Below are 12,220 nucleotides of genomic sequence, written 5' to 3'. Positions count from 1 at the left end.
ATGGAAGTAGAAGCAGACATTCAGAATTAAGCACTGAGATTATCTCTGGAATCCAGGTTTGGAGAGGAAGGAGTTATGAGCAAAATAGTCAAGACTGTGCTGGGGAAAACCACAGAAACAGATGACCTAGGCAAATTCAAGATCAAGTGTCCATCTCTAACAGCTGGTGAACCAACATAAAACCAAACCAGGCCCAAATTATCATAGTGTCTGATTAATGACTTGGGAAGTCTATAGGGTCTCTTGCAGTGGATCCAGTATTTACCCATACTACAGGAATGGGCTTTGGGAGTCCATTCCCTATGGCCAGATACTCTCTCAGCCTAGATCCTCAGGGCGAAGATGGAGATATTGCTTAAAATGATGGGACAGACTTTTATGACTCACGTGAGAGGCCTCAACCTCCCTGAGGAGTTGTTGGAGGGGTTTGGTAGATGATGGTGAGAGGAATGGCAGGACAGAAGGGAGGGAGAGGCAACAGGTATTGATATGCAAAATAAGATTGTTTTTATTTTCAATAAAATATTTTTTAAAGTAGAAATTCCTGTGTCATTTCCTTGGAAGACTGAGCATGAATAGAAGAAAATGCTGGGATGGTTTCTTATGTGGACTGATCCAGGCTATAGTAGAGAAGAGTAAGAACTTTTCTTCAAAGCAGGAGGAGATTTTTAAGCAGATTGAATAAGTAAAGTCTTGGGCCTAGGAAGAAGCAGGTAGCTCTACTAGGATCACCGCTTAAAGGGACAGAGCAGAATTCAGCTGGAACAGCTCTCTCCAAGAGTGGAGCAAGATTGATATATCCTTCAAGGAGACCATGACACACTTTTTCCCCAGCTTCAGCTAACTTCCTGAAATTCCAGGACACATTTCTTTCCAGGGCTGAATTGTCCCAATACTGTTCCAACATCCACAGACCAGTCCTGCGTTGCCTGGCTTTTCAAAAACAGGGGCGTGCTCTTGGACACCAGATCGACAGCTGGGACTGATCCAGACCCCCTGAGTGTGAGAGTCAGTGAGGAGGCCTGGGCAACCTATAGGGCTCTGGGCAGTGAATCAGTGTTTATCCCTGGCATACAAACGGACTTCGTGTGTCCATAACACAAAGACAGATGCTCTCTCAGCCTGGTCTCTTAGGGGAGAGCCTGGACCCTGCCTTGAGTAAAATGACAGACTCTAGGTATCCCCTTTGTGGAAGGAAGTAGAGATAGGGTGGGAGGATGGGAGAATTCTGTAGGGGGTGTGGGAGGAGGGGAGGAAGAGGCAACTGGGATTGATATGTGAAGCAAGCTATTTAAAATTAAAATAATAAAAATTAGGTTATATTTTTTTCAGAGATGAGAAGTCCTGTTGCAGTTCCAGATTCTAGAACTCTACTATGTAGCCTGGATTCCCCATAAGTTTGTCTTGCTAAGCTGACAATTGCACCTGGTGTTCAAAAGACCAGTGTACCATGGAGACTTTCTGTAGTGAGCTTTAAACATAGAGATCATATTCTGTTTTGACACAATGCTCTTAATCAAAAGAGTTATCCAGAAGCCCAAGTATGGAGCCAAAAAGCAAACGTAGAAAATTAACAGTTTCCTCTTCACTATGTACATGTTGTTTTGTTTTAGTTTTCACAACTGGGGCTGTATACTTGAAGGATTTTGAAGCCTGAATGGTACTTCCAACATGGAATCTGGTGCTATCTAACACATATTATGACATGGAAGTAGCGGTGCATGGCCAATTACTCCTATGGGTCCAAACACAAGTTTTCAATCACATTCCTCACTCAGAGGTGACATACCTTGTACACTGTCATGTTCCTCAAAATTATTAGGCAGACACAGATCAGTGGGACTCTAGGAGACCAAGAATGCAGGTTGTGGGATTCATAGAGTACACTGATGATCACACTATTTTTTCCATTGACTTTCTCTTGGAATTCTCATGTTTTAAGGTTTTATACATCTGGAATCTCAGTGGAAACTGCAAAATTATTGCGGTCCTTGCTGAGAATTTCATTACTTAAACGTATTTCAAATGACAAAACATCTAATACAGAAGTACAGCTGACTCTGAGACCACAAATGCAGACTCAGACAAGTATACACAATAAAACATTCGATTATGAACAGATTCCACAAAAACCCAGGTATAAGCAGTATTTATGTACAAATCGAGGTGACAGAAAGTGATTGAAGGAAAACTCCTACCTAAGGAAATTCATGAAAACAATGAATAATATAGGGAATAAGTAATCACAGAAAAATAAAGGAAAATTAGGGAAACACACACACAAATACCACTACCAACAAAGTAATAACAACAAAATTTAGGAATTAATCATGTTTGGTTATTGATATCTCTAATTAACTGTGGTCAGAATTTCCCAGTGAAAAATCAGAGAACAGGTGAAGTGAGGTTATGTCATTCTGCTGCAGTCAAAACCCCATATTAACAAAATTGTTGGGATTACCTCACAGTAAAGTGTTAGAAAAAGATAGTCCAAAAATGGATATGAGAAGTAAGCTTCTTTCCAGTGCCATATTTGGAGCCTCCAAAGCCTGGGCACTTCCCACTTGGCAATTCATCGTGGAAGCCCATCCCATCCAGAGTCTGCATGCACCTCCACCCACTGGAAGAGGTAGATGTGAGACTGTTTCCTGCCCTCCTTCCCCTGCCCTCCAGAGGCCTGGGGACTGCACATGGGTGAACCCTTCACAGCAGAACTGTCCATCCAGAATCTGTGGAAGTCGAGGTGTTAGTGCTGCCTCACACCATGGGAAGAAGAGAGCCATCAGAGAATTGGACCTGCTTGCAATCCCCGGAAGAGAACCTTGAACCTATACCCATCATGAGAGGGAGAGATAGTATAATAACACAGTCAACAACAGAAAGACCAATATGATGCCACCAGGGCCTAGGGACTCCACTCAAGCAATAAATGAACATCCCAACTCAGATTTAACAGAAGAGGACTACTGTAAATCAACTTTATGAAGATGATAGAGACCCTCAAAGAATTTTTGAGAAAATCCCTTAAAGAAACAGAAGATAAAATGAACAAAAATTCAAGAAGTGGAAGATAATACAATCCAAAAATTGCAAAAAATAAACAAATCTCTTAAAGAAAACAAGGAAAGCTAAGAAAAAACAAAGAAACAAGTAAAGGAAACAATTCAAAGAATGCATGGCTTGAAGGGTGAAATAGAGACAATTTAAAAAACTCAGTCTGAGGAAATTCTGGAAATAGAAAAATCTGGGTAAAAAATCAGGAACTACAAATGTAAGCATAACCAACAGAAGATAAGTGATGGAAGAGAGAATCTCAGGCATTGGAGATGCTCTAGAAGAAACAGATTCAAAAACTAAAAAAAATCTTAAGTCCAACATAGACCTAAGACTAAATATCCGAGATTAATGGTACACTGGGAAAAGGCCAAACCTAAGAATAATTGGTATATAGCCTAAATTCTGGTGGCCTGAGCAGAAGCAGCAGAGAAATGAGGACTGAACACAGCGCATCTGAAGACCAGTACGACAGGAATCATCTCACCTAAAGACTGCCAGCTTCCAAGTACCATTATCCACCCATGGGAAAGGTGAGTAGAGGGGCTAGCCTACTCAGTGTTTGCTAAGGTCCAGATACTAGAATGGCCTCCATCCATGCAAGACGAAAGCCACCAGGGTTTTGGAACTGCTCCCACCCACTGGAAAGGAACCATGGTCACAGGAAGAAATGATGGGGAGGAGACATTATAAAAACAAACCCACCCACAGAAAACCCAATATGACACCGCCGGGAACTAGAGACCAGAGAAGCACATTGCGGAGAAATGCAGATGACAATGACATTAATAACAACTTCATGAGCCCATTTCCAAACTACCTGGGCTCTGCCACTGAGGCTTCCATCCCAGCAGAGGCGCCAGAGCCGTAGTTTCCTGCTCTACCCCCAGAACTAGGACTAGACCAGCTGCCTGTGCTTGGGGTCAACTGCTGAGTCTTCCATTCCTGTGGCAGGAAAAACCGCACCATAGTCTCCTGCTTCACCCATGGGTCCAGGTAAACCACGGCCCATTTCTGGCTGCCTGCCATTGCTTAGGGGCTGCCACGGAAGCTTCCATCCCAGAAGCAGGAGGGAAGGCACCCCAGCAGACTAATATCTGGCTCTACCCATGTGGCCAGGCTGGATGCCTATGCTTGGAATCTACCACTGTGTCTTACATCCCAGTGTTGGGAAACACGACATGCTACTCTCCTGCTCCACCCACGGGATCAGGTAAACCAGGTCCCATTTCAGGACCACCTGCCTGGAACTGGACTGTGACACTGAGGCTTCCATCCCAGCAGTGAAGGTAGGAGTCAAGGTAGCAGAGTTTCCTTCTCCACCCACGGAACTAGGACTAGACACACTGCAGGTGCTTGGGGACTGCCACTGCAGCTTACATCCCAGAGGCAGGAGCAAACTCACCCCAGTACCCTAATCTCCTAATCCACCCATGTGACTAAGATTATCAGGGCATTTCTCCAGGCCACACTCCTGTGCCTTGCTTATACCACTGAGGCTCCCATTCATCCTAAAGGGATCCAAAGCACCCCAGCATGCTAGTCCATTTCTTCACCCATGAGAACAGGAACTGGAGAGTTACCACGACTGTGAACTTGCCTACACCCACCGGAAGGGAACCCCAGTCCCACACCCACCAGGAGAGGAAGAGGTACCCTCTGAAACCCACTGCAAGAATGGATGGGAAGGAGACAATTTAAAAACACAATGAGCAATAGAAAAACCAGTATGACACCACCAGAGTCCAGAGACCCTACACCAACAGGACAGGAACACCCCAATGCAAATGAACCAGTAGACAATGACATAAAAAACAACATCATGGAAATGATAGAGGCCCTCAAAGAGGATATGAGAAAATCCCTTAAAGAGATGGAGGAAAAAACAAACCAAAAAATCCAAGAAATGGAGCAAAAGACAAAAATTGCAAGAAACAATTCAAAATGTTCAAGGGGTGAAATCTGAAATAGATACAAAAAAAACCAAAGTCTGAAGGAATGCTGGAAGTAGAAAAAGTGGTAAAACATTCAGGAATTACAGATGCAAGCATAACTAACAGAATACAAGAGATGGAAGAGAGAATCTCAGGTGTTGAAAACACAGGAGGAGAATTAGAAATAAAATCATGGCAAAGTTCATACTTTTCATACTTTGAATACCTGTACTCGACAAAATTTGACAATCTAAAATAAATGTTAAATTGTGTGTATAGATATTACTTGTCAAAATTAAATCAAGAACAGATAAGCAATTTAAATATGTCTATAACAAGTAAAGAAATAGAAGTAGCCATCAAAAATCTCCCAATTAAAAAAAGCCCAGGTCCAGAATTCTACCAGAAATTCAAAGAACAGCTTATACCAAATCTTCTCAAAGTATTCCATGCAATAGAAGCAGAAGGGTCTTTGCCAAACTCTTTCTAGGAGTTTGATATACAATCCACATAATGATACAACTAAGGAAGAGAACGTCAGACCAATATCTCTCATGAACATTAATGCAAAAATACTTATTAAAATACTGGCACATCAGATCCAAGAACACATCAGAAAATTCAGCCACCGTGATCAAGTAGTCTTCACCCAGGCATGCAGGGTTGGTTCAACATATGAAAATTCATCAATTTAATTCAACATATAAACATGCTGCAAAACAAATATCACATGATCATCTCACTGAATGCTGAAAATTTTTTGACAAAATCCATGTAATCGTCATGGTAAAGGTCTTGGGGAGATCTGGGATAACAGGAACTTACCTCAAAATAAGAAAAGCTATATACAGCAAACCAACATCCAACATCAAACTAAATGGACAGAAACTCAATGTGATTTCTCTAAGATCAGGAACAACACATGGTTTTCCACCTTCTCCATAACTCTTCAATATTGTACGTGAAGTTCTACCTAGAGCAATAAGACAACTGAAGGAGATCAAGGGGATACGAATTGGAAAAGAAGAGATCAAGGTTTCACTATTTACAGATGATATGATAGCTTACATAAGTGACCAAAAAACTCTACCATGGAACTCCTGCAGCTGATAAATAGTTTCAGCAATGTGGCAGGATACAAGAACAACTAAAGAAAACAAATAGCCCTAATATATAAGATGATAAAAGGGCTGAGACAGTGGGGAAGTGGTGGTGCATGCCTTTAATCCCAGCACTCAGGAGGCAGAAACAGGAGGATCTCTGTGAGTTCAAGGCCAATCTGGTCTACCGATCTCACAGGCTCCAAAACAATACAGAGAAACCTTCTCTCTAAAAAACAAAATAATAATAGGGCTGAGATAGAAATCAGAGAAACATTGCCCTTTACATTAGCCACAAACAATATAAAATACCTTTGAGTAACAATAATCAAACAAGTGAAAGACCTGTATCATAAGAACTTTGAGTCTTTAAAGAAAGAAATTTAAGAAGACAGCAGAAGATGGAAAGATTTTCCATGCTCTTAGATAGGTTGGATCAACATAGTAAAAATGGCAATCTTACTGAAAGCAATATACAGATTTAACACAATCCCCAGACGGTCCTGAATAGATATTCTTAAAACACTAGCAGGCTATGGATGGCAGCCTAGACATGTACTATGCTGAGCAGAAGTTTCAATCACTATAGTGGGTGAAAACGAGATATTCCCCAAGAAAACCAGATTTACACAATAAATATCAACTAATTCAGTCCTATTGAGATGTCTGGAAGGAAACCTTCCACACAAGGAAGTTAACTACACTCACAAAAACATGTGCAATAGATATTCCCACTAAAAGCCAAAAGAAAATAAAGGGGTGAAATCCACACACAATACCACCACCAACGAGAATTAACTATTCAGTCATTAATACCCCTCAATATTAGTCATTTTAACTTGCCGATATAAAGAGACAGACTAACAGAATTGATATGAAGATAAATTGCATCCTTCTGCAGTATACTAGAAACATACTTCAATTTCAAAGACAGAGAGTACCTCAGAGTTAAGTTAAGTGTTGGAGAAAGATTTTCCAATCAAATGGACCCAAGAAACAACCTGGTTTAGCAATACTAATATATAACAATTTAGACTTCAAACTAAAATCAATCAAAACAGTTGAAGAAGGTCATACAGATTCATCACAGGAAAAATTCATCACGATAAAGTCTCAATTCTGAACATCTATGCCCCAGATAAAAAGGTATCCATTTTCATAAAATAAGCTTTACTAAAACTCAAATCACACATAACCCTCACACACTTAGAGTGGCAGACTCTCACTAATAGACAGGACCACCAGACAGAAACTGAACAAAGAAACAAAGGAAGTAACAGAAGTTATGACCCAGTATGGTTAAAGAGATATCTATAGAACATTCCATCCAAACACAAAATAATGCACCTTCGTCTCAGCACCACATGGATCCTTTTCTATAATAGACCGCATATTTGGCAATATAACAAACCTCAACAGCTAAAAAAATATTGTAATACCCACTTGTATCTTATCATACCACAATGCTTTAAAGTTAGAATTCAACAACAACACAATTGGAAGAAACTCTACACACTCATGGAAATTGAACAATGTGGAAATGTTCCATTACTGGGTGAAGGAAGAAATCAAAAAGAAATTTACGTCTTCCTAGAATTGAATGAGAATGAAGACATAATATACCCAAACTTATGGGACACTATGAAAGCATTACTAAAAGAAAAGTTCAAAACACTAAATGCACACATGAAGAAACTGGAGAATAGTCACATCAAAGACTTAACAGCTCAAATGAAATCTCTAGAACAAAAAGAAGTAAAATGAACATGGAGGAATAGACACCAGGAAATAATCAAACTGAGGTTGAAATCTATAAAGTAGAAACAAAGAAAACAAAACAAAGAATCAGTGAAACAAAGAATTTGTCTTCAAGAAAATCCACAAGATAGACAAACATTTACCCAAAGGAAACAATAGACAGAAAGAGAATATATAAATTAGCAAACTAAGAAATGAAAAGGGGGACATAACAATAGACACTGAGGAAATCTGGAGAAAATGCTGAATACCTGTATTCCACAAAATACAAATTTTAAGGGAATGGACAATTTTCAGGATAGACAACATTGACAAAATTAATTCAAGCACAGATATCGGTCACATAGACATCCGAGCTCTAATGAAATACAAGCATTCATCAAAAGTCCCCGAACCAAAAACAGCCCAGGGTCAGATGGTTTCAGCACATAATTCTACCTGAAATTCAAATAAGAGCTACTACCAATAGTCCTCAAATTGTTACATACAATAGAAGCAGAAGGCTCACTGCCAAATTGTTTTTAGGATGCTACAATTACGTTGGTACTCAAGTCACACAAAGACAGAACTAAAAAGAGATCTACAGACAAATATTCCTCATGGATACTTGATGGGGAAGTCCTGAATATATGTCAATAAAGCACTGTTGGCCAAGAGGGAAGCAAGATAGATGGGACTAGGATTCAAGGAGGGCTCTGGGTAGGAGAAACACAGGGAGTCATCATGTAGCCTGCCAGAGATGTAAGATGTCTGTTCTGTAAGAGAAATACTTAGATACATAAAATACTTAAGTCAGATCTAGCCAGTAAGAAACAAGCAAACCCAACAGCTTCATAATTAATACAACATCCTGCTAAATACAGTTCTGCTCTAGGTTGGCAGGAAACATATTGGGAGGAGTGAGGAGCCTGTCTAGGGCATCCTGACAACTAGCTGTGTGGAAGGCATCCTAAGATATTGGGAGGGACTAGTGAATACTGTTAAGGCCACTCATCTGTAAACAGTAGGTAGGAGGGCTTTGGACTCTGGATAGGTGTACAGGAAGACTGTAGAGTAGAAGCTAGAGGAGTCTCAGTGATTGCCTTCTAATATGCCAAGTGATTGGGGACTGTGAAATTGCAGTATGGAGCCAAAGAGTTAAGTGTCAAGGGCCAGGTCCCAGATAGCAATTACAGGCCTGCCATTTGGAGAGTTGCTGGGTGCTGAAGAAAAGGCCAGATGCTGGCTGGGACTTGAAAACTAACCACAGTCACAGATTTCTGTTCTGGAGTAATGAGAAAGTCATCATTTAACAAGACAGTAGCAGGAAATTCTCCTCTGGGACAAAAGAGTGAAGGGACCCAGGATGCAATTGATTTCTCTGTTATGAAATTTCTCAGAATTTCTTCTATGTGTGAGTAACCCTTATCACAATTTGAGAATATATATACTGGAATAATCTTTTTATTGATTTTCATTGTCAAATATTCTTTTAGTATAATCTAGTAGAATTTTTGAATTTATGTGTTGATGTTCCCAAACAGTTCTCTTTGCTTTGTGAGAAAGATCAAAGCTCTTGAAGATAACATTCATCCAAACTCACTTCCATGTTGAACCACATAAAATTTTGGACTTGGCATTCCAAATGTGTAAATATAATTAAAACCAAAATAGAGTTCTAGTGAGTTCCACAGGTACAGTTATACACAGAGAAATTCCTGAGTGCTTGCATGGAGATTCTAGCAGGGGAGTGCATCTACTCGTATCCCCTTGACCGAAGACTGGTCCTCCTCCATTCGGGGAAGGTATTCCTCTTTACCCAAGCACACAGGTTCATGAGGGATGCACATGGAGTGGTGAGGAAGGAAGGGGACACTTGCCTGTGCAGCCAGATCAGCCGAATCAACCATGACGATCAATAGGGTGACTGATATCACAGCCAGATTATCCTCACATCATAAAATGGAATTCTTTTTTATTACATTTTCAATTCTATTAAAATTTTTTCATACAATATATCCTTTTGTAATTCTGTCCCAACTCTTCCCAGATTCTCCCCATCTCCTTACTACCTTATTTCATGTACTCCCCTATCTCCCCATAAAAATAAAGCAATGAACTTATATACATAAAAGTACATAAAGAAAAACAAAATATCAGAAACAAAATATATAAGCAAAAAGCCAATAAGATAAAAAGTGCTCAAATAAAGATGTATGAGACTAAATGTCTACAAATAGCATTGAGTTCATTTGTAATGGACACCTACTCCTGGGCATGGGACCTACACTGAGTGTGACTAACATACCCAGAGGAGACTCTATTGCAGAAGACTATTTTTTTCCTTTGCAAGCAAGTACCAATTACAGATTGCTCCTTGGTTAGGGGTGGAGAATCATGCTATTTTCTGCTTCAGCAGTGGGACCCCATATGACTTTAACCTGTGAAGTCCTATGTGTGTGTGTTTCCATATCTCTATGGGTTTAGATGTGCATCAGTACAACCACTATGGAAATCAGTGTGGCAGATTCTCAGGAAGCAAAAAATACATGTCCTTGAGATCCAATTATACCACTCTTGGTCATATGCCCAAAGGACTCTACATACTACTATAGACATATTAGTTCTTTCATGTTCATTTGAGAGCTTGGCACACTGTAATTTAATTCAGCATTCTGAAAAGCGTTTTTGAGCATTTGGCGGCAAACACTTATAATTCCACCATTGGTCAGGCAAAGACTGGTGGATTGAAATGTTTTACAGGGAGACTGGTCTCAATAGAGGTTTCAACTTCAGCCAAGTCTCCATGCTGAGATGCTGTCTGGGATAAAAAAGAAAAGATAAAAAGAAATGTGTGTGTTTGTGCTGAGTTCTTAATGTGTGCTCGGATTAAAGTCATGTGCGACCACTTCACAGCTAAAACTAGCATTTGATATGAGGAAATGTTCAAGGACACCATGTACTACAAGAGATTGAATTATTCTCAGAGAATAATACAATTAATCCCCCAGATCTGCTCACCTGCGGAGCCAGACAAAAAGTCCTAGAAAGTGGAGAGGGGGAGACAGTAGTGAATGATGCAGTGGGAAACAATTCAGTTTTCCTGCATTCTGTTTTACTAGAAATAATTCTATAGACTTCCAATAAGAAAGATCTCAGAATTATCCCGCTATAGCTATGACAAGATTTTCTACATAAGAAAACTGGACTGTGAGGACAATGGTGGATTTCTTTTTGTTTGTCTCTCTCTGCCATTTTCCCCTGTTTTAAAATGGGATCTAAAAACACATGTAAAGGCTTTTTTCCCCTCCTTTTCTAATACGGAAACAGACCTGTTTTGTACCGAGTTATGTTGGCGATCAGTTTTACTGGTTACTGTTGTGCAGAAGGAGGCATATTCACCTTTGCCATAATAAACTAGACTTGTGTGTAGGAAAGAAAATAAAAAGAGAATTCTGGCTACAAAACCTACTGTGTTTTAGTTTGTTGTGAACTGCCACCTAGTGGTGAGACTGTGTAATTCCCACAAGAGGAGGGTCAATGCCTGCAGCCTGCTCAGGGGGATTGTTACAGAGAATGGATGTGGCAGAGTTGCAGCAGTCTGCTTTTTGTGGGTGAGAACAGTTTGCTTGCTGTCTCCCTTGCTCCTCCTGAGGGTTTCTTGGAAAAAATACTTGTTAAGTGTAATTCTCTCAGGCATATTTTCATAAAATTTGGTCTATAGTAAATTAAGTAATTCATTTTGTGTGCTTTTGTGATCCCAAATATTCAGTACCATGTCTGCTCCTGAGGTTTGACTGGGTAGTGATTGGAAGTGGCATTCCAGTTACAGTCACTGAAGGTGGTTTGTAGTTATTTTCAGTGCTATGCCTGTTTATGTCAAATGGGGAATCACTTGAAGGGGCCTATATCTTTCACAACTTGAGTACAGTTCTGTGTTAACAATCCAGGTACTTCCCTTCTGAATGATCTCTTGCTCATGTTGGGGGCAATTAATCCCCCAGATCTGCTCACCTGCGGAGCCAGACAAAAAGTCCTAGAAAGTAGAGAGGGGGGAGATAGTAGTGAATGATCCAGTGGGATACATTCAGTTTTCCCGCATTCTGTTTTACTGGAAATATTTCTATAGGCTTCCACTGAGAAAGATCTCAGAATTATCCCGCTATAGCTATGACAAGACTTTCTACATAAGAATTGGTACTAGTTGGAAAATCCATCTTATATGAATAATCATGTGAGCCATGCCTAGTATATTTAGGTTCTACTTCAAGATATATCCTTGCCTAATGCTCAGAAATAGGCTAGGCTTTCAGTTCCAGAAATGAATTTCCTGTGGTTGAGTCCTCCTTAAGTCCAATTATAAGCTGTTGGTTACCACCAATGTATGTGTGCTGC

Source organism: Mesocricetus auratus, unplaced genomic scaffold (assembly GCF_017639785.1).
Source record: "Mesocricetus auratus isolate SY011 unplaced genomic scaffold, BCM_Maur_2.0 Super-Scaffold_100120, whole genome shotgun sequence".
Lineage (NCBI taxonomy): Eukaryota > Metazoa > Chordata > Mammalia > Rodentia > Cricetidae > Mesocricetus > Mesocricetus auratus.
Note: the sequence above shows the minus strand (reverse complement) of the source record.